Source organism: Anguilla rostrata, chromosome 18 (assembly GCF_018555375.3).
Source record: "Anguilla rostrata isolate EN2019 chromosome 18, ASM1855537v3, whole genome shotgun sequence".
In the NCBI taxonomy this organism is placed as follows: domain Eukaryota; kingdom Metazoa; phylum Chordata; class Actinopteri; order Anguilliformes; family Anguillidae; genus Anguilla; species Anguilla rostrata.
The window spans coordinates 17,366,813-17,390,775 of NC_057950.1; the positions used below are offsets into that span (position 1 = coordinate 17,366,813).

General features: G+C 43.6%; 1 long non-coding RNA gene across 2 annotated transcripts in view; it reads right to left on the bottom strand.

The window, feature by feature from the left end:
* LOC135245148 (uncharacterized) overlaps nt 1-21,372 on the bottom strand; it is a 38,526-nt gene extending 17,154 nt beyond the window's left edge. The window contains exons 1-3 of one of the 2 annotated variants that reach the window (XR_010327164.1): nt 21,182-21,372; nt 20,347-20,577; nt 16,692-16,742 (exon numbers count right to left, since the gene is read on the bottom strand). This is a non-coding gene — a long non-coding RNA (uncharacterized LOC135245148). The remainder of the gene's footprint in view (nt 1-16,691; nt 16,743-20,346; nt 20,578-21,181) is intronic. The other variant, XR_010327163.1, reaches the window with a different exon arrangement.
* Nucleotides 21,373-23,963: the final 2,591 nt, after the last annotated feature.

Sequence of the window (23,963 nt, forward strand, 5' to 3'; positions counted from 1 at the left end):
TGATGACCTACGCAGGTGGAGCCCTTCGTCTCTCTCTGTCTGCCTCTCTCTCTCTCATACTGACAAATATAGAATGAAAGGAGGAGTGTCTGATCTGTGCATGGTGTGTGCCCGTGGATGTGTGTGTGTATGTTTGAGTTTTTGTCCTGGTTAATTATATTTCACTTGCATTATAGGCTGTATTTCCATTGTTCCCTCTTTTTCCAGCAGCCAATCAGAAAGCATCGTGTGGAGGATGTGCCATGACCATGAACTCTGACCCTGGAGCTTCGTGAAGCGTCTCCCGGCAAAGGCTTTGACCCTCAATGGGATCGCGAGGTTAATGGCAAACAAATGGCCTCTCTCATTACTGGGGGAAGACCTTGAGATGGGCGTCAATCAGGATGGATCACCGCGGCGACAGAGAGGAAGTGACAAGCCTTGCCCTCCATGAAGGAGTGAAGGGAAGGATGACCACCGCTACAGACCTTCTGAGTCTAATAAAGAATTTCATTTGCACTCTTCTCCCAGGGAGATTTTCCCTCTATGAATATTTCATGCGAAGACGAAAATATACATTTTTTCCTTTTCCCAAGCTACAGCTGCTCTCGTTCTTTGACCTTCACTGTGGGCAACTATCGTTGACAGTACCTTGTTTGTCTTTTGGCTTATTTTGATGACTGTTATGCTTAACAGCATGATAATCCAAAAAGTGCAGTGCTGGCTACATCATGGCTTACATTTACAGATAAACCCTCATGCCCCAAACTGTTTACCTAAGATCGGTCTGAACTGGTTTATTCGCTATTAGAAAGAAAATACACTTTAAAATATAAAAAAAATATAGTTGCATGCAAATATAGGAATTGCAGTTACAATGCATACAAATTAGTCTTTGCTAAGACTGATTTATTGACTTTAATTTCTTGTGCATTTTTTCAAATGCACAATAGAGCAAATTACAGATCATCTGTACTTCAAAGAAGAGAAAAAAAACTGAAAGAGTCGCCACAACATCAAAGTCACAAGTACATGACTAAAGCCACACCTGTACAGCACATGACTAAAACATATTTCCATATTTGTCACAGGTCAGTTATTCCTCATCATTACCAGCCTATTCCCTTTTTCTTGAAATGGTATCTGTCTGCTTAAGGTTGTCCCATGGAGCACCACAGTAATCATTTGCTTCAGAGACGGCTCTGGTTTAACCTGGAAAACAGTGTTAATCTGCCCACGTTGAGCGTTACTCTTTCATGAACAAGTTCTCAAACAAGTGCAACCAAGGACACAAGGCCAGAGCAGCCGCAGACAGGCACATTATTTCACTGCAGGAACACTGGCCAGAGCTTTTGATCTCACTCTTTTCAGCAGAGTGGTAGTTTGCATTGAATTGATTAAACGCAGGAAATTAGTGTACTGAAACTAGGCCATCCAGTGAATCTATCATAAAGCCCACAAACAGGCTGGGCTTTGAAAGATTTCAGGAGGTTGATTGTCCCTTTTTACAGACAGACAGGGCCATCATGGAGGCCACTCTTCCAGTTATCTCTTTTTTTTAAATCATTCAGCTATGCTGCTTGAGTGGGATACAAAGCCTCTGAGCAAAACTATGCAAGTGCAATAGAGTGGTCTCCCCCTGGTGGAGGGCAGAGGTAGCGCACTTAAAGAACCCCCACCTACAGTGGTATGATGGACAGGGGAGCTGTTTATCCTCCAGGAACAATCCAACGCTCCATTAGATCCAGAATGCAGCTGATTTCTTATATTTAGGCCTGACTGTGTGGGTTCATTCTTCCACCAGCACTTTGGTCATTTGTTTCACAAAGGGAAACAGAAAGCATTAATTTCAGAGAAGATTCCACTTGCAAAGAAAACAATTAAAGAAAGGCCCCTGGCTGCATTTATCCCTTTCCCTCTGTCTCTATGAACCGAATGGCAAAGCCTGCCTGATAAACAATGGAAATACTAAACACTAATTGTGTCATTGTTTATTCTCCAAAATGAGTTGAACCCTAAAATAAGTCAAATAGGCAAAAACAAAATTAAATGATTTGATTTATTAAAGGTAAAATACTAAACCTCAAAGTATGATGCCTGAGGATTGTTCCTCTGTGCAAACTGATAGCTCCAACAACTTTCTTGAATATTTTGTTAGAATGAAACATAAAGCATGCATTTTCTATAGCCTTCTCAGTGAAGCATTAGCCATTACCTCTCATCCAAGGATCTCATAATGATCCATCACTATCAAAAGGCCTTGGCATTTTGACAGTGACCATATCGTAAGTTAAGAAGCTTTTGTTCACGTGAGACCACTCAAGCGATGCCAATCGTGTGACCTCTATCGCTTGGTTTGGCTCTCCTCTGTGTGCCCACCCCCCACACACTTTACTAACCAATGAAAGGGGTCTGATTGTTTCTGAGAATCAAGATGATCTTTACATGATTATCATATTCTGGGTACAAATGAGCCTGTGCACTAATGTTAAATAAAGCAGGTTTTTTCCTAATTGGCTGGGGAGACAGTGTGGAAGGTGAGTGGCTGTTCTGATTGGCCTGTTCGTGAGGAGGGTTCTTATCGGGTCCCGTCTAGGCCTCTGCCTTCGGCGACAGCTCTCTCCACAGACGGTGATAGGGGTCGTGAACCCTGATGGCCGCGGTGATGGATTCGGTACAGCGCAGAGGTTGCTATCTCCATTCCACCCCCGCGTTCGCGGTGCCCGGAGGGCGTCGGCCGGGAGGAGCCGGTGATTTAGTCCCCTGTCATACGTCACCCACGATAGAGCGGGACTCATAATCAGTGACCTCTCCCCGCACGCCCGGTCAAGCTGATACGACTGCAACTGCCAACCATGTCCACAACCCCCCACCCCCCACCCCCCCAATACTGATCTGTAAAGGAGAGGGGGAGGGAGGAAGCAAGAGAGGGTCTGTGTGTGTGTGTGTGTGTGTGTGTGTGTGTGTGTGCACGTGTGAGAGAGACATTGCTAAACTCTAGTTACAAGTAGATTGAGGTGAAAGTGTACATTGCAATAGACACATGAAAAAGGCTATGTGGGCTAGAAACTGACACTGGATAAAGGTAAGTACAGGTGAAGTTGCAGGCTAGTTTTGGTGTATTACACACAGGAGAAGGCAGTGTTCAGTGTGTGGGTGGACTACACACAGCAGAAAGGTAGTGTTCAGTGTGTGGGTGGACTACACACAGGAGAAGGTAGTGCTCAGTGCATGGGTAGACTACACACAGCAGAAAGGTAGTGCTCAGTGCATGGGTGGACTACACACAGGAGGTAGAGGTGAGGGGTACATACGGAAGTGCTTTAAGGTTCCACAGAAGATGAACTAAATAATGTCCTATCAATCAATTACATCTTTATTTATAGTGTGCATTTCACAAATAATTTGGCACAGTGTACCCCTGCATAAACCCCCACAAAACAAGCCGAAAGCGACAGTGACAAGGAAAAACTCCCTGGATAGCATTTAGCAAGAAACCCTGTGAGGACTCTGACTGAAGCGGGGGAGCCCATCCTCCTCTGGCAGGCTCAGTGGATGGGTCCCTAGGGAAAAGACGTGGCCGAGTACATTTTGAGTCCATCCAATCAGTTCAGGGCTGGTTATATGAAAGTATCCGGAGGTGGATTTCGTACAGAACTGTGATACTATGGAAACATAGCTTCTATAAATATGTGCTCCTATGGAAACCTGATAGAAAAAAGGCATGGATGGAAACAGAACAATCAAGCAACGAAAATCTATTTTCTATCTGCTTGTTTGTGGAGTATGTTGCTGAAGCACATAAGATGGCTTCCCAGCAGGACAGTGTCTTCAGTGATGCGCACAGAGGGAAATGAAGAGTCTACGGCAGGAAATGATCCTGCCTCTTCAAATCCCCTTAAGCTCTTTCTTTCACATATGCACAGATACTCACGTGCACACACAGCACGCACACAGACACACACACACACACACACACACACTCAGACACACACGCAGACGCATACACACACTTGCAAGCATGCACACAAACATACACTCATATTTCGCATGCATGAGCTCATATACGTACATACATTTCTACATACATACAAGACATACATGCAAGAATGCACAGGCACACGCACAAATTTTCAAGCATGCACACAAGCATGTACACCCATTCTCAAGCACGTGCTCATACGCACTCATACGCATACACACACATGTAAAAGTACACAAATTTGCAAGCATGTACACATACACTTTTGCACACATACATATTCTCACACATGCGCAGATATACACACACATACGTGTGCACACACACACACACACACACACACACTTGCACACATATTCACATGCACAGACACACGTATGCACACATACGCACACACACGCACACACACACACACACACACCAGTTCTGAACCAGTTAGAAAAGGTCAGTAAAAAGGAGGCTAAGGGAGTGTTTGGGGATGGAGTTATTTAAACGCACATCCTCCACGTCTCTGCTGGTGCTGTATTTTGGCTTGGAGCGTTCCCATAGCTCATTTATGAATCAGTCCCCATCCTGTCCACCCCCTCAAATTTCCTCAGTTTCAGAAGCTGAAGATAAATGAGCTCAATGTTTGCAGGTCTACTCCTTCTGATTTTCCTGCTCAAATAAAGTGCTCTTTGTGAAATACTGCCCTTCTTCTGCGAAAGCAGTTATTCAACGGCCTGCAGACACCGCGGCTGCACGCAGTGAAAAGGATTATGGGTGCAAACACTCGGCGCTCTTCAAAGGCTCTTCTGCTGTTCAAAAACCAGCTCCCGCTTTGACGGGCTTTGTGAATTCCACAAGAGCCAGATTCCCGGGGTCTTTGCTCTGCGCCCAAGCGGCCGGATGGGGGTGAGTTCCTGATCGACCTTTCCCCCCTGCTGTCAGGATCCATTCCGGAAAGATCTAGAAAAGCCACTACTGTCAGAGGCTGGCAGAAGTAGCCCTGGCTGGTCAGGGCTCAGGTGGGGCCGCTGACACCCCGTTGAGATTTAAGATCGGAATGAGAGGTGACAAGGCCAGCGTAGGCTCTGAGTCACAGGGGAGGGGTGGGGCTTAGGGCCAAGCTGACCATCGGGGAGTCAACCTGAGCATTAATAATGGTAATGCTAAAGAGATTTTTTTTTTTTTAAACAACTTGAGGGCAATGGAGGATGGAAGCAGAGATCTAAAAGCAGTCTCCCCGGACTCTGTTTGTGTGGGCAATAGAGGGAATGAGGGCAGCACTGTGGTTATCCGGCCTCTGGCATACCCATACCACTGCGGCGTTTGAATCATTTTAATCAGCGGGGAAATGTTTCCCCCTCTTTTGCTCTCTCTCCTTTTCTTTCCCTGGTCATATATCTCTCTCTCTCTCTCGCTTCTTCTCTTTCTCCCTCTACCTTCCTCCACTTCTACAGTGACTGACACCGGCCAGTTAAACACCCAGAATATCCTGACATATCTCAGCCTGATCCACTGGGAGCTGGACTCCAATCAAATTTGACTGACAGGGCAGGGGGGCCATCCCAGCCTCCTGGCGCAATATGCTCAAATGATTGCCTGGTTGCAAGGATCCCTTGAAGAGCCCCTCAGCTCCTACCTCTCCTTGGTCGCCTGTTTGCTCAGTCAGCTCTTTGTTGTCCTTATAATACACGGAGAGAAAACTTGGGAGCCTGTGGCCTGACCTTCATTAAGGGCTTGAGTTTGTCCAAAATCATTAACTCTGTCTACATACTGTGCCAGAGTGCAGCCCCAATTCACTGCCCAGTAGCTTAATAACACGATGCTTTGATTTATTCTGTGGTACCAGAGCTTGATTTGTTTTAACATTGTTGTTAAGTTGGTGTTTTTTGGTTTCAGAAAGTTTCTCAGTGCACTGCTGTTTATTAAATTGTCCTGTATGTTGAGCGTAGTGTGAATTAGACAGACTCAGGCTTTCCTAGTTTTTTCTGATGGTTAGCACTTAGAGGAGAGTGGTAGGTATGTTGCTAACCCCCCCCAGGAGAGTAGCCAATTGGGCTGCTTCCTTTAAAATAATGTTTACGCTATGACAGGGCCTGATGGAAATGATGTTAAATTATTTCCGACAGGATGATTATGGGGGTAGGAGAGGTAAGTGTCATTTCTAGCTCATAAACTCGATTGGGCAGATGGCAGATTCATCGGTGGTGACCTTCGGCGGTGTCTCTCGCCGCGAAGACTCGGAGGAACCTGAAAAAGCCCGTCGCCTGTCCCTTCAGCTCTGCGCTCGCTAGCTACGTTTGGCCCCAGAACTGCATACCTCGGACTTAATTAAAACTAATTAACATCACCCTTATTAATAATAAACTCAATACAGCCGCGGTAAGCCATTGCTGCGGAAAGGGAGGGAGAAGAGAGAAAGAACAAAACAGGGCACTACTGATTTAATCGAATTGTACACTCTTAAAAGGTTCAATTAAGAGAACAGCATATCCATTGATAATTAAAAAATAATCAGAGTTTTTGCACCAGCTGCCCAGACTGAGCTCAGAGAGCCATAAAACCCATCATACAGTCTGACCCCCCGCCCCACACACACAGACGCACACACACACACCCCCGCTGCTAGTATAACACACACTGCCCCACACTCTGAGTCACCAAAGCATTCCTCAGATCTTACCATCAGATATATCAAATGCGGTACCAGGTGTACTGTATATATTACATGCATACATGGATTTATATGTATATTACATATAATTATTTTTTAGAATATTAGATATGTAGATTCTAATGCCATAGTATCTGATGCTAAAGGCAGGGGTATCTTAGACTTCATAGTTCAATGTCAGTGTCCATACATGTAATAGTTCTCACACAGAAAAAAATTTATGAATGAGTCAGTGTACACAGGCACCTCAAAACAGTTATTCAGGGATAGAAAAAGCAGCCGCTCCTCCAGATTGAGAGACTGCCCACAATGGCTGACACGCTGCCGCACTTAGCTGGTCGCCTTGGCATTCTGGAGAGGCCTGCAAATTGCAATACTCTCACAACTAATCTACGTTCATGTCCCAGACTCAAAGAAAAAAAATGAACAGTTGGCACTTATATCCTAGAGTACCTATTCGGTTTGCCAAAGCCTGATATTTCACAAGTTTTGTAAAATGCTTTTTAAAGAGATTAATTAAATACAAAGCTGACTTCCACTACTAAAACATGATGGTTTTCATCAACAGGGAGCACACATGCACATACACTCAGAGAAGCACAGAGACAAACACACACAGACAGACACGCGTGGCATTCATTACGGAAATGGAGCAGGAGGGCTCTGAATTGCAGGGAGATTGAGTTGTCCAGGGGAAGGAGCACTGTGATCTCTGCCGCTGGCTTTTCAAGGTGCTGTGAGTGGAGACTGGGAGCCAGCACAGCGGAAAGTGGAGAGGAGAGCAGTGTAATCCTGTTAACTAATCTGTGCATTTGGACACAGCTGAGAAACAGGGGAGACCTGGGACACACTGCAGGGCAAAAGCTTCACTGAGCCACACTGTCTGAGACAACTAAAGAATGGAGAACACACACACGCACACTCATGCACATACACGCACATAAACATATGCATGCGCACACACATGCTCACACATGTACACACATACACACTCATTCATGCACACGCACACACACACACACACCCATACAGACACAAACACGTGCGCACGCACACACATGCACATGCATACAGGCACACCATTTCCACAATGATTTTCTTCCTTATGGGAAAATGTAGACGAGTCCCCCCACTCTGGGATACAGCAGCAATGTCAGGCAAAGAGTCTTCATAGAAAAAAACATTGTCACAGCCTGCACAGGCCCTTTCCTGCTACTCCACACACACACACATACACACACAGTTTCAGTTGTATGGTTTAGTCATGGTCCAAATGCACACAAGTCAAGCCCAAGCGTCCATCCCATGCAGTCTCACAGAAGAAGAAAATCACCCGGCCGCTGGATGAATCCTCTCTGGCCCCGAAGGGCATCAATAAAAACAGAGCAAATAAAAGGAAACCATCGCAGCTGTTTAAGTGGAAAATTCCCCTGCAGAAAGACGCATTAAATGGCTTCTCCACAGGTGATCCCGGCCTCCCCTGAGCTCTGAGATGGTCGCCATGGTGAAGCACAGCCCATTTTTGTGACAATACTTATTACGTGTCACAATCCTGACGTTCACAGATATCGCCCGTCTCCCTGTTTCTTCAAAGACACGCCCATCTCTCTGCTTCTTCACAGAAACACCTATCTTCCTGCTTCTTCACAGAAACACCTATCTTCCTGCTTCTTCACAGACATACCTATCTTCCTGCTTCTTCACAGAAACACCTATCTTCCTGCTTCTTCACAGACACACCTATCTCCCTGCTTCTTCACAAACACGCCCATACCCTTCACCATCACAGACAGAAGCGCATAAGAACACACAGTGAAGAGAACGGGCTATACAATCCAGGGTTGCCATTTACCTGCAAACTAGAGAGCATCCAGCACAGCATGAAGCCTACTCTGTGGGTTTCCATCTCTAAGACATGACCTGACAAGCTATTACACTCACTAAAACTGAAAACTCACTGAAAGCAAAGAAATTCTTTCGTACTTGTGCAGAATTTACATTTTATTCATTTCCACTCATGCCCCCTTGTTCTACTGAAGGAACATGAACTAAAAAGTGTTTTGTAGTTCACTTTTTATCTCATGAATTTAAAAAACCTCAATCAAATTCCCCCGTAGTCTCCTTTTAATAAACTTGAAGAAATTAAACATCTTAAATCCTTCCACATAGCTTTTACAGTTCATACCAGAAACTATTATAGTTGCCCTTCTTTAAATTTTTTCCAGAGCTTCGATATCTTTTTTTGTAGTGTGGTGCCCAGAACTGGGGAAAATACTTAGTGTGATCTGACAAAGGCATTGTTTAACATCAATATAGCTTCCTTTGCTTTATTTTCAATACATTTTTCTATATATCCAGGCATCCTGTTAGCCGTTGTATTACTCTAGCACACTGCTAAGGTCCTGATAGGCCTTTATCAACTCCTACCAAATCTTTTTCAAATGGAAAATATCCCAGTTTTGTCCATCCCATCATTTTCCAGGTGTCCAAACACTTATTCTGGATTTTGTTTAAATCTCCTTGGATTATGTAGGTAGATTGCAAACTGTTTGATGTCCACCGCTATTTGAATAATCTGCAGGTTTAACTACCTTGCTACTAAGGTCTCTCTCTAGATCATTCATGTAAATAAGGGAACACAGAGCTTCCAACACTGATCCTTGTGGGACTTTTCCACAGTGCCTTGGGAAATCCTTCCTAGAGTCCTACTCTTCTGTCTTCTACATTTTAGCCAATTTCAAACCCACTCTGAAATAGCTCCTGTAATCACCACTAAATTAAGAATGATTATATGGTGTAATACTTCATCAAGTACTTTATGGAAGTCCAAAAATCTGCATTTTATAATCAACTAGAGCTTCCTGAAATAAGTCAAAGAGGTTCCTTAGGCATGACCTCTAGGTCCCTCTGACTTTCACAGACACAAAGCCGCTATTTCAGTGGCAGGGCTGGATACGTTTTTCACCTCACAAGCCATGAGGGAAATAGAAATACAAAATAAAAAACCTGTTTGGAAATAAGAGCCCACTGGGAATCACTTTTAACATTATCCAGCATGGGGAAATAAGGAGGGGGTTTGTTTGTTTTCACTCTTCTCCCAGAGAAATATTAGCTAGCACACACTCTAAAGGCTGACAAACTCTACCCTCTAATCTGCTCCTTATGCTGTGAGTGTGCGTGTGTGTGTGTGTGTGTGTGTGTTTGTCTGTTTGTGTGTTGGTGCGTGTGTGTCTGCACAGCACAGTTTATACTTAAGATACCTCAGCACTGTTAACATCATAATTCATCCTCCCAAATGAAGATAAATGTGATCTTAATGAGCTCGGGAGGCATTCTCAAAAATAAGTCCCCGTTAAAGTCTCCTCTCCTCCTCCCCCACCGCTTTAATGATGGGACTCTTCTGCTTGTCTGCCATCTGTTAACAGTTTGCTCTCTGATGTCCCCCAGTCACAGGACAGGAGCTCTGGAATGTTCCTTAAACAGAAAAACAACCCCTCACAGCTCACCTGTGTGCGAATGAGGCATTTGCAAGGGTGTAATGACTGCAGTGGTACTGAATGAGGGATGAAGGAGGTGGGGCCTCTACTATGAGAAAATTGGGTAATTGGTCAGGGGGGTGGGGTTATATCCGGGGGGTTGGTTTACTGCCGATGGGAGAGGTGGGGCTTTTAATGAGGGACATCAGCAGTGTATAACTTCAGGGCTTAAAACCCTGGGGAATCCTCGCCATTTCAGGGGGTGTTCCATTCAAGGCTTAATAACTCCAGATGTGAGCATCAAGAGACTTGGAAAACAGCTTAAATTAAGCAAGACACTTGTACCATTTACAATACTTCGATTATACTACATTCACAAGTTAGGTAGAAATAAAGTGCCACAAATGCAATCATTTTGCAAAATGCAGTTATGAAGTTGTCCTCCTTCAGTTTGCCCGGTGAAAATGTTGAGTGGCTAGGGACTTTGGAAAACCAATAGCCACAGTGGCTAATGAGCCAAAAGGTTGGTGTCAAGGCCTGTGCGTATTCTAAGCAGATTTAGCAACTCTGGTGCCGCCTTAATTTTTAATAATCTCTGGCACTGCCCTGCTCGCTATCTTTATATTTCATATCCCAGGCTCTTTTTTAAACATTTTATTTTTCCCCCCATTTTTAGTTTTGCATATACAATCAACATCTGACAGCAGCTTCACATTAATGTTGCCCTGTCCTACTGCCTGCTGGCCTTTTTGCAGTTTTTTCCTTATTGCTTCTTACCCAGCAGTTATTTCTGCACACCTTTAACATTATTGGATCACAGCAAGACCCAATCATATCCGAGGCAAGGCCACTATGCGCAAGATTTGTTTTTATTGGGCGGTTAGCTGACACAACCCCTTTTATGATTGGTTTTGGGCTTCATTGACTTTTACACAGTAAGTTTCCCAAAATAAAAGTACCAAAGTACAACGTACAAATAAAAGTGAAAGTAGAAGCATTTAAATACACTCAAAAAAACAAAGCACACCATTCTGTACCACACTGGATAATACCAGGCCACACCATACAGCACCGGCTCAGTCCATACCACACCACATAATTAGGCAAATGCTCTTATCCAGCAACTTAGGGAAGCGGAGAATATCCATGTCCATAAGTTGCTGGATGAGAGCATTTGCCTAATTATGTGGTGTGGTATGGACTGAACCAGTGCTGTATGGTGTGGCCTGGTATGGTGTGGACAATACCAGCCAACATCATACAGCACCATACAGCAGTGGAGAATATCTATGTTTGTCCCAGGTACACAAAAGTGCAATATCACCAAGAATGCACAGAGGCCCATTTATAATCAACAAGCATAATGTTAACCTTACAAACCGACAGCACACCACAACACACCACTCTTCTGAATCTCACCACACACGGTAATGCAGACACTGCCACCAGTCCGAGAGGGACTCAGAACTCCCACCCCATGAATTTCCACAGGCTCCTTATTTCCATCCACCTGAGCTGGAACGATGCCTGGGAGAGATCAGGTTAAGTCCGGGGGTGTCATTAAACCCATTTCTCCAGCAGGGGAGGAACTGGGCAGCAATCAGGCGGCTTTAATAAACCGAGGAGCTGCATTGACGTGTGTATACACCTTGTACACAGGATCCTGTGTAGTGCAAAATAGCTGCGGAACTGAGCTCAGACAGGGATATCACTCTATAGCCTCTATCCCACCTCCATGCCTACTGCCATTCAACACTAATTCTTACGGGACAAACAAAAAAACATGAAAGCAAGAGAACTGAAGACTGCCGAGCCCTGGGTATTGGATAGAAACAGGATGGTGCACCAAAGCGGATCAATGAGGGGAAGTTAATGTGGAAGGAGAGGGGGTGTTTGGTGCAGGCATCCGGAGGCAGACAGAAATGTGCGATCCTTTAATGATGCTCCTGAATCATCATGTAGTCTGGCGGGGCTCTGCTGACATTATGTCCAAGGAGCACCTAAGTTGAAAATGCACTAATGCGTCCCAATTAATAGACATGCTCCTGAACAATTTTCCCAGTTAGCCCACATCAGTTTTCAGGAGCGAATGCTCCTAAAATGAGAGCACTGTAGAGTCCTGTTTAGAGCTCCCACATGCCCACAAGGAATACACTTAAGAGCGAAAAACACGATTTTGCCAGTTCTGTCAAACGTAGTTAATGTAATCCACAATAGACTCACGTACACACACAAACACATGCATGCATGTACACAAACACACACACAAACACAAATGATAAGGTCCTTCATAACTCCACCCTCTGGACTCCAGAGAGATCCATGCCAACCTCTTAGGATCAAAGTGGCTGCATCCAAAATGGCATACTAGCATATTATTTAACATGCCAAAATAGTATGTGAACATTTTTAGTATGTCCAAAACCAAAGCATCAAATAATATGCGGAAAATACCCAGATGTCATCTTACATCTGTTGAAATATCATAGTATACAAACACTGGACACTACGCTTGCACGAATATCCCACAATGCATTACGGTAGTTCACAACCCAAGGAACCATACATCCACTAATAATGGCAGTGGGCTGTTCAGTCCAAAACGGTGAAAGAATTGAACAATTTAACTGTTAGCATTAGCATTCGCTGTGCTTAGCAAGTAGTTAAAACCAATGTTTATATTTGCATTTTAAATCTTTTTTTGTTCTCCTTCCACAAAGTCACATCAACTAGCTAGTTTTTATTGTAACGTACACAGCAGAATCACTGTTATGTAACGTATTTAAAGCTACACCATTTTTTAGCCAAGCAGTAATTTCAAGAAAGGGCAAGGTAGGTGACAGGTTCCACTTGTGTGCCATCAACAGGTCTGTCCAGGTCTGTGGCCGTCATCAACGCATTCCAAAAGGAAGAGGCACGTTTCTATGACGACATAGTATGTCCAAAAAGCCATTGCACTTTTTACTCACATGCTAAGTACGCTGTATATAGTATGTTGTATGCAATTTCATAGTGACATATTTCATAAGATTCATGGAATTCATAGTGACATCCGGCAGCTTTCAGACAGCGAGGGGGGTGGGGTGGGAGGCAGGTTCATCCAGTGAATAAAAATATGATAAAAAAGAAAACATTGAAGGTTACCATGGGATTCGACAGCTACCAAAAATAATGCACTTGTCTCTGGAACCCAGAACAAAGACAGCTGTTCTAACCCAATAGAAGCAGAGGGCAGGGCCAGTGTATGCACCCTCAGTGCCTGAACCAGTAAGCAGGCAGACCTCCAACCCTTGTAGTGCCTCTCCCTCCCGTCTGAAAAAAAGCGGACAGAATGTAAGGGGCTGACGGTACGCCATCAGATGAGATCACAAACGCATGTGGGTCTCCCCGGAGACGAAGTCCCCTCCCACCTCTGTCACGGAATGATCCATGCAGGATTTAGGCCGACCCTCACTCTGTGTCACTCACTGTCTTATGCACTGAGAATTGCATGTAGAGTCCCATTGTCACATCAAAGTCTGGAACTGTCTCCAAGGTTACGACAATGTGTTTTATGACAATGTACAGATATTATATATAGGGACAGAGAGAGAGAGAGAGATAAGAGAGATAGAGAAAAAGACAAAAGAAAGAAAGGGGAGAGATGGCAAAGGAAAGAGAGACTGAGACAGATGGAAGAAAACAGGGAGAGAGGAGGGGAAAAAAGAGAAAGAGGGAGCAAGGGAGACCAGAAGAGAGAAAGAGGGAAAAGGATGAGGAAGGAAGCTTCACCAGAAGAGGAATAAAAAAAGATGGAGAAAGAGAGGAAGACAGAAAAAGAGATGAGAGAGAAGAGGCAGACAAAAAGGGAAAACCTTTACCAGGAGAGAGAGAGGGAAGGAGATAGGGAGGAAGAGAGAGGGAGAGAGAATGACACTGTTTACTGTCATTCACACTCTCTTTTTCCTCCATCATTCATATTTGGGCTTCCCCCCCCCCCCCCCCTCTCTGTCCTGATAAATTTTATGTTTATTTTCCACCCTCATCAGAATTATGTGCCATGTCCAGCTCTCTCCGAGAGCAGATTAGGGCTCTCCTGCGAGTTTCATAAAGTAGGCTTTTATTTGCTTGTTTCCAGCAAATTCCTGATTAAATTTGGTTGCGCTCCGACGGGAATTTCAATCGTGTCGGCGGCCGCTCCTGGGGACTGTCGTGTGAAAAAAAGATGGAGATGCGCAGGAGCGGGCCGCCATCATTGGGAGGGGCAGTGTTCTCCCGTTCCTCCTCTGCGGAGCCCTACGCTGCAGCGACTGCATCTGTCTGCTTTGAAACAGTGGCCCCCGGTGGCTAGCAGCACACACTGCACCCGCACGCATTTAAACTGAGGGATTGGCTCTGTTCACTAACAGGCCAGAGTAATTTAGATCAACAGCGATAGCTTCAAGCTAATCATGAGAAGCTCATTTGGGACAATGCTTTTTAAATTAAAAGACTGAAGGCCATTTTTTCTTTGATAGGTGTTGGGGTTTTCTTCTCAGCAACGTGGGCAAAAAGATTTTAATGACATTTGTGACAATTTACTAATGTTATATGACAGTCCAGGCACATCACAACAGTGCCACATGCGAGTAACAAACCAATAACCTTATGTACTGGTTCAGTCATCCCTCAATCTCATAATATCACATGATGGAAGGTCCACCATACAGTTGGATTTACTTATATCACAATAGTTCCAAAGGGTATTCAAGCAGCTGACATTCATCTATCCATCCATTATCTAGACTCGCTTATCCTGGGCACAGTCATGGGGGGTGCTGGAGCCTATCCCAGTGAAGCAGCTGACAAATTTATGGAAAGTTCTCAGAGAAGACTTCTTTCTTTTTCGTATTTTTATCATCTCTATCTTCACATGTGATTCTTTTCATAAGGGCAACCATTAAAATCTGCATTATATTGTATTAAAGCTAAAATTGTTGATCTTTAATCCAACATTAACATGTCATTCATATGCCATTAAGAAGCAGGCCAGCGTTGGCAGCTTGTCACAATATGAAATGAAAGGTCTAAGCAAGTACTATGTATTATGCAGTATTACAAATGTATACAGTCGATAAAAGGGAAGGACAGATTTCTGGCATAGTTTCAGTGCACTCTTAGAAAGCAATATACAACTTTCCAGTCTCCAGATCAGAACTAAAATAAAGCATTTATGGACCAACGCCGAGCACAAAATTTTCCATTGCTATCAATCAAACAAGAGGTGACTGACTTTCTTATGAAGAGTGCTGCTGCTGCATTTCTCCTACTGAACTATGGATGCTGATAGACTCTATGCCACGGTACATGTGGGGTGTACTGACCACAGCGGTGGTCCCCTGTACTTACTTTATATTGGCTTTTCCAGTTTTCTGTCCACAACCTCTGCATGTCCAATATCCACAGACTACTTTATTACGCGCCTAAACTGAGCGAGAGAGACACATACTGGAGTGTTCTCCAGGCCACTGCAAAGGTTAACTTCATTTCAGAAAGCTTGTGCACTGCGGTGACAGATAAAAAAATAAACATTATGGTGTTTGAGATTTCCACAGCTCTATCTGCACAAAACCATGCGTCTGAATCAAGTGCGGAGAGAACAGTTTTTTTCTGAAATACTGCACATCCAGAGCTCTGCAAATCTTGTTTATTCTGAGCCCGGCAGATCATGGAGCTCCGAGGGGCAGGTTTTCGTGCGCGACGCACAAGCGACGTTGGACGTTATCCAAAATAAAGCACAGGGCTTTTTTTTTTTTTTTTTGGTGACATGCAGAATGTGAGCGAGCAAGCTAAACAAATTTTCTCAGACAGTTAGCAATAGATCATCATTCCCATTAAGCCAGCCAGGAGTGATTACTGCTCGCTGCTCTGTAAACAGCGGAACTGAATACAGCTCGTGGCGTCCTGCCTATATTACAGCCTATGCCCGTCCCTGTGGGCTGTGCATATCAGCTTTTCATCATGCACCGAGAAGCAGCCAATAATGACCTTCCCCTTCTTTAAGGGAACATTCATCACTGTAATCAGCTGTGCTGGAGCGCTTAGCAGTAATTACAAGAATATATGTATTTGTGTGTGTGTGTGTGTGTGTGTGTGTGTGTGTGTATATATACTTTTCTGGGAAGGCTTTATGCTAGTTGTTGGTGCATTGCTAAAGGGGTTTGCTTCCATACCGCCAGAAGAGCATTAATGAGGTCAGGCACTGATTGGGCGATTGGGCCTGGCTCACAGTTGGCTTTCCAATTGATCCCAAAGGTGTTGGATGGGGTTGTGCAGGCCAGTCAAGTTGTTCCACATTGTTCTCGACAAAACCATTTTTCTGTGGACCTCGCTATGTGCCTAGGGGCATTATCATGTTGAAACAGGAAAAGGTCTTCCCCCAAACTGTTGGGGAAGTACAGAATCATCTAGAACATGATTGTATGGTGTAGCTTTACGATTTGCCTTCACTGGAACTAAGGAGCCTAGCCCAAACTATGAAAAACAGCCCCAGACCTGGGGGTGTCGATATTTACTTTTTATAGGGTTCATAGGGTTTATGTCATAGAGTACTTTAAAGTGAGGGGTATGTACTCACCTCATATCCCACAAATGTACGGCACTCTTCAGATGATGTGTCGGCAGCAGTCTGCAAGAGGAGAGGAGGAAACTTTAATGGGTCATTCAGACGGAGGAAGAGTCACACGGAAGAAGAGTCCCGTTCTGTGTGCTGCAGGGGCACTGGGCCTTTACACGACCCCCATTTTACAGGATAAAATTCAAAAAGATTTTAAAAAGCCTTAATGCTGTCAGACTGCAGCTCTCCTGTCTTCTGCGAACTTACTGGAGCTGGGTCTCCCAAACCATGGAGAAGGATTCACTAATGGACCTTCAGTGGGGCTGAAGCAGGTCCTGAGATAAATGCAATAATGGATGGATAACCACCAAACTAACTATGAACTGCACTGTTTACTGTATATGCAGAAACCCTGGAATATATTTGTATTCTTATGTGCATATATGCTTATTTCTACATTTATAATAAATTATTATACTTTGGTTTCCCCCGCAGTTCTGAACATATATTAGGCTATGAAATAGAGACTCGCACGCAACAGTCAAAGCTTTTAAAACAGAGAAGGTGCTCTCAGTATGGGACAGTGCATATAACAAAAATATATACCCGGGCTATTCAGAGAGAGTACCCAAAGTAGACACTGAAGCATTCAAAATAAAGCATGTTTATTTAAATAAGACTTAAGGTTCGACTTAGTGTCTTCTTCAGAGTATATTATATATACTCCTATATACGGCCTGCAGGACCTGGAGTTCAGTAGCACTGGTATAATGTTAAGGAAGCTCTGTACTAGAGCACTAAGCCATCTCATATTGTCCCTTGCAATGCAATGTAATGGAGCCTACGATCACAATGACCATCAGAAACTGACTCCCCTTGAAAAAGGATTAAAGTCTGAATGAGGCCCATTCATAGATACGTGAGCTAGACCCGCAGAAATGTTTTTTGTACAAGTAGAAACTCCCCTACTGCACTTGCCTCCTCCGTCCCTGCTTCAGACGCATGCAGCTGCTCGTACTCTAATCCACGCACTCACTCCTATCAAAGAGTTAAACAGCGATGGCAATGAGAGTGCCAATTTGATTGGTGTAATTGCCGTAGAGATCTGTCAAGTCATCTTAAACCACAATTACCGAGGGTGTTTTAGTCCGACAGGCGCTCCAACTATTTCTCCACAGTAACCATGGCAATGGAAGGTAGAAAACACTTGTCAGAGCTGACAGAAATGAATCTTCCTCCAAGCCTTTCTTAAGAACTGAAAAATAAACATAATGAGGCAAGCCTCTGGCAGACTGCGCTCTACGTCGCTGAGAGAAAGACAGAAAGATGGAGAGAAAGCACCGCTCTCTTCAAGGGATAATTAAGTTAGTGAGACAGAGTTTCAAGCACAAATAATAACAGAGATAACCCTCGGGGGACAGACAACTACACTACTCCACATCCTGAAAGGGGCAGGTGCTCCACATTTATTTGATTTTTAAAAATACAGCACACTCTGCTGATGGAAAGAGAGAGAGAGAGAGAAAGAGACAGAGCGTGAGAGAGCGAGAGCGTGGGGGTAGGTAAAAATAGGTTCTAAATTGCTCTGTTCAAACACTGTAAACAGCGTATGCAAGACCAGTAGAATCCTGTCGATCTTCCACGAGAGCCTTCAAAAGCTTATTGGTACAATTTGTTACCCAAGTCACAGATGGAACATTACAGAAGCACCGATGTTATTCTTTGTACTCCAGCTGTGCCTCTGAGCTGAGCCCTTCCTTCCTTAGACACACTTCAGTGTGTTTCATTCAAGAAATATTGTACTTTTTTATCCAGTCCACACCTGCTTCTTCATAGGTTCTGAACAAGAATTCCCATTGTGTCATTTTAAAACCACCATCCTTTCTAAACCCTGCAAGCTGAGCATTAACTCTCATCGGAATGCAATCTGTGTGCAACAATCCTGTGAAGACCATTTCATGTCAAATCGTTTTTTTTTTTACTATTTCATTGCAAATTCAAAGCGATGAGCCAAAAAAATAAAAACTCAATCAGCTATGAGGTCAAACTCAAATGCAGTTACGGCAGGTTGCAAATACCGAGCGTGGATTCTACTGCCAAACATGGCTGTGAACCAGAAATGAGCTCAGACAGCTGAACTTTAGTCCACAACCCAGAAGGCTGCATGTCAACAGGAAGAAGAGGAGTTCAATGTACACCTTGGAGGGGCTCAAAATGGAAGAAAACTAGATGAAGTTCTCAGAAAACCAGACCAGTGCCTGTTAAGAGTCTGCATGCAACACTGAACCAAGAGCTTCAGGGAGATTTCTTCTGTGTTGCAGAATTGTGTCTGTGTAGATACATGTAGACGGTCTGAGCAGTGTCATCTAGAAATGAACAATGTGCCTCAGAGAAAAAAGGCCCCTGTCTGTCCACCGGAACAAACAAAAACACTTTTTCTGTGCAGTGGAAGTTCTGCGGGATTTTGTAAACGAAGAGAAAACTTCAGGCAAACTATAAAACTGCACCAGTCCTTTTGAGAAAACACAAAAAGCAATTGAAAGTGCGGCTGTCTACTATGCTGCATTAAAAGGGGGAGGACAGAGCCTGGCAGGGAAACTGTGCTGACTTATTTCAGTACCCAGGGTGGTAAAATGTGCACGTCCCCAGGCTGCTGTTGTATGCTGTGTTTAATCTGGGCTGCAGCTCCAAAGAACGGCTTTCCTCAGCCCATAACTCCCCATTAGCCCGAGCCGTACAGTATGTTCTGAAGAGAAGATAAAGTTACATGGCGCACAACGCCATTAACCAGAGCTGAAAAAATAACAATATTACACACTCACACGCACGCCCGGGTCTCGCACACACACCTCACACACACACACACACATCCTGTAAATGGAAAAATCCGAGAGGTGATGTCGGTCACCCCCACACACACTTAAGTATGAACTCAAACTAATAGAGTGCAAGAAAGCATTAAATCACCATCCATAATTCACACCATCCATGGGAATGCTGTTGGCTCTGAGGGAGATGAGCCAGAGTTTTTCAAAGAGAGAATGGGGAGCAGCCAAACATAGGCATCTATCAGAAATTACTATTGGCAAGAAGCATAGATAACAGTTTTCATTTAAAGAGAGAGATGCCAGGAGACAGTGGCAGACTCTGGAGGCAGAATTCACCAGCCCTACGCCAATCACAAGTGAATACAGGCAGTGGTGTACAACAGACAAACAACAAATGCAGCCTTGATATGCAAGGACTACTGGTCCATAGTGTGCGTGGGTGTGTATATTGAATAATCTCAAACCCTGGAAGAACACAAAGTCCCATGAGCAGCCAGCTGACCTCAGTGTGCGCCCCTAAAACAATTCCCTGCCCCTAAACTATTGTAATTGAGGGTCAAATATCACCACTAGCGAGTTCTGCTGCTCCGTCATTCATCACATTCATACCAAATCCCAAGAAACTTGGGCCCTTGGCGCGGCAGGATGATGACACAAAGAACGGGAGAACTCAGAGAGAGAGAGAGAGCCTGTGCTGTTTCTGCACAGTAACTTTGACGCCTGCTGACATGACTAACGCAGCAGCTGAAATTGCTAAAGCGTGAATTTAAGCGTCCAAATGGGCGGGCACCTTTGAGGATGTGCTCGAGAATGACGCAGGATCAAACGCACGCGAGACTTAAACACACCTGCACGACGGATGTGACTGATGACACAGACGTGAGGTGATGTCACATCGCACCAGGTAACAAATGGGGCGGGGGGGCTCCTTCTGCAAGTCAGCTGTCGGCTAAGTCCAAGGGCCTCTCGAGACTCCTCGACTCGAGAGACCTCTCAGTAGCCCCGCCCCCAGGACTTGAACGAACGCTAACCGCGGACGTGTGGAAATAAGCCGATAGCAGCACGCAGGCCAAAGCCTCCTGAAACGGCCAAAATGAGCTCAATATCACCACCAGCACCTACTGGCAAACAAGGGCATTATTTCCCATTCATTAACCCCAGCAGAAGCACAAAGGCACCACCACTGCAGAGCAACACACACGCAGAGAGAGAGAGAGAAGGGAAGAGGGGGAGAGAGAGAGAGTGTGAGAGAGAGAGCAAAAGAGTGAGAGAGAGAGAGAGAGAGAGAGAGAGAGAGGGTTTTATTATAATTATTAATAATTAATTAATTTTTTCCTTTCAATGCTTGTGTTGATTTAATGTTAATATTGTTATTGTTTTGTTTTTGTTTACAGAATGTTCACTGCAATTAGTATTTTACTGTATATATGTATTGCAATTGATTTCTGATGCTTTGGTAATATTTACAATCATATGTATTTCCTGCCAATAAAGCTAATTGAATTTGAATTTGAGAGTGAGAGTGAGAGTGAGAGTGAGAGTGAGAGTGAGAGTGAGAGTGAGAGTGAGAGTGAGAGTGAGAGAGAGAGAGAGAGAGAGAGAGAGAGAGAAGGTGCTAACAGTGGATTCAACAGTACACAGCCACACACCTGTGATAATGCCGCTCACAAGAGTAGAGCTTACCTGCTTGTCTTGATGGAAATCCCCTCCTCTGTGTGTGTGTGAGTGTGTGTGTGTTAACAAATATAATAGGCGATGGCAAAGTTTTTAGAACAATCCAGGGAATCATTTTATGCTCCCAAACAAAGCAACAGCCTTCACTAACGAGAACACTGAGGCCCACCTGTGTAAGCCCTTCATTGGACTGTCCAAAATTGTGCCTGCACAAAAAAAAGAAAAAAGAAAAAAAAAAAAAACATCAAAACCACTGAGCTTTATGACCAGTGTAAAAAAAATGTTTTTCTTGTGCCAATAAGGGACATCTCTGTATATATTCTCAGTAAGGATAAACTTTATTAATCTATGAGAGTGTTTGTTATTCCATGATAAATATGACACATCTGTGACTGTTTTTATAACTTCAAGGCAGGACTGTGTTTGGTAAAATATAAACTGAAGGAAAGTGTGAAACTGAACACATAGACTTCACTCTAACAACCTGTTCATATTTAAATCACCACACTCCGGTCTGAACTTGGAATTATGCATTTTGGAACACTTGACAGGATCAGCTAATTCCAGAGGCTTCAAATTCACAGCACAATAATTGAAGACCACACCGATTTTCATGCCTGACAGTATATGTTTATTTGATTCGTTTTAATGTCATTGTTTTACTACATTGCCATTTTTAATATTGTTCTGTGCATTTTGTCCCCCTTGAAAGCAGGTAGGTTTGGCATAAATCAGCCAGATGTCTCAGGGTATAGCAGAATTACCTACACCAATGATGCATCAGCTGCCCACAAATTACTAGATTTCACAGTTATTTCCCACTCTACATGTCACACATGATTCAGGACAACAGCAAGTGTGACCTGTAGTGTGTAGAGTGGCAAACATCAGAGTTTTGACATATTTGACTGGCATGATTCCAAACTGGGGGAGAATCTTTTGTAAGTAAGCATTTAATCAATCTGGATATTTACACATCTAGATTGTGTGAATTCAGTGTACTTTGTTTGGTAAATTATTCAGGATTTTTGTGATTCTGCAATGCAAGTTCTGAACCTCACAACCTTAAAAGAGTAGTTGGAGGAGCATGAATAATCCTGGACCCCAGGCACATCCTGAAGCCAGCCGTAGATGCAAGGGCCACAATGCGTGAGTGGTAGCCATGTTTACGCTGGGCCTGAGCTCTGCCCAAATGCAGGGCTATAATTAAGCATTCACCTCTCGCATTCAGTTTGACTTCAAATGTTGTTTTGGAAAACAAACAACAACTCATACCTGAATGAGAAAAAACCATGAATTACGCAACACAACTAAAGTTAAAGTTACTCAAGCAGAATTCCAGAGTCATAATTCTGAGGCATCCCAAAGAACAGGAAGGCCATGTAGACTATTTTTCTCAGTTTGATACTACATTATTATTACATGACGAGAGGTACACACCCTAAGTCAGGCGAAACAAATATGCCATTTGTTTACTGCATGGTGGTACTAGCCAGACATAATGCCGCACAATAAGCTTCATACACAAGCAGACACTGAACAAACAACACTGGCTTTAACTACTTACACTCAGAGCTGTAAATAGTATTTTATCATTCAGAGCACCAACCTGAAAAAGGCAGATACGATGGTTTTGAGCGAAAACTAAGTTGAGAATAATCCCTCCCCCTATCTTCTGTGAAATGAAAACACTGCTAAAAAGAAACACAATTCATAAAAGCACACTCCAATAGAGAAGACTCTCCATATTAAAAAATAACTTTTTATTTAAGATATTCAAATTTAACCAAGGCTATTCAAAATGGCTTAAAAACATATCTGAGGAGACAGGCCTGCTGAGGAAAGAGAAAGAAAAGAATAAAAGTTAGGTGAAATCACTCTGGCCTGTTTTCAGCGAACATGACTTCTATCTGGATAGTGAGGAGTGACTAACTTTCATTTCATTCCCTTAACTGTCTTTTCTAATTAATTGGGAAAGGCCTCCTTAGAACTGTGCAGATCATTTTTACGTGCTCCCTAACGATTTTGACGTTGTTATATTATGCTTTCAAAAACATTAAATGAAACCTTATGAAATGAAACTAAAACCTAAGATCACAGATGCACAGATAGAAAGAATAATGATTCCTACAGTGTGTGTTATCATGAATATAACAGCAAAAACCACGTACAATCTCAGTTTGAAGCCCATAATAAATAATGAACAGAATATTGTGGAATGTGGCTCTTGAAATGCACAGAGGCATCTGTGGATTTTGACCCTGTGACTCATAACCTTAAACCCCCTGCTCACAGACTGCCACGCACCAGACTTAATGACACTTATATCCCTTAACCTCCTAAGACCAGGCAATTCAAAAAAACATAAAAACAAATAAAAATAAAATAAGTATTGTTTAGAAAATATTTTCACTGCAACATGTTTTTGTCATCTAAGATATGTTTTTTGTCATCAAAAAAAAACTTAAAACTTTTTCTGCCGGGTCTCAGGAGGTTAAGTGATTTCAACAGAGAAGCCATTTTGTGGCTCATAACAACGGAAACCCTCAAATGAATGCTTGTGTTGCATCGCCACAAAAAGCCTTTGATGTGAATGCAGGTTTGTGTTATCCTGAATGAGCGCATAATTCAAAGCCCTGCCCACCCCTTCCCTCTGATGGGGCTGTCATGAGCTGGTGAAGATTACAGTTACTTCCCCGAAGGTTCCATGCACTGAAGGACCGCACTGCTCTGGAACCGCAGATAACAGCCTGAATGCAGACAGCACGCTGCTTGATGGCTCCATGCAGAG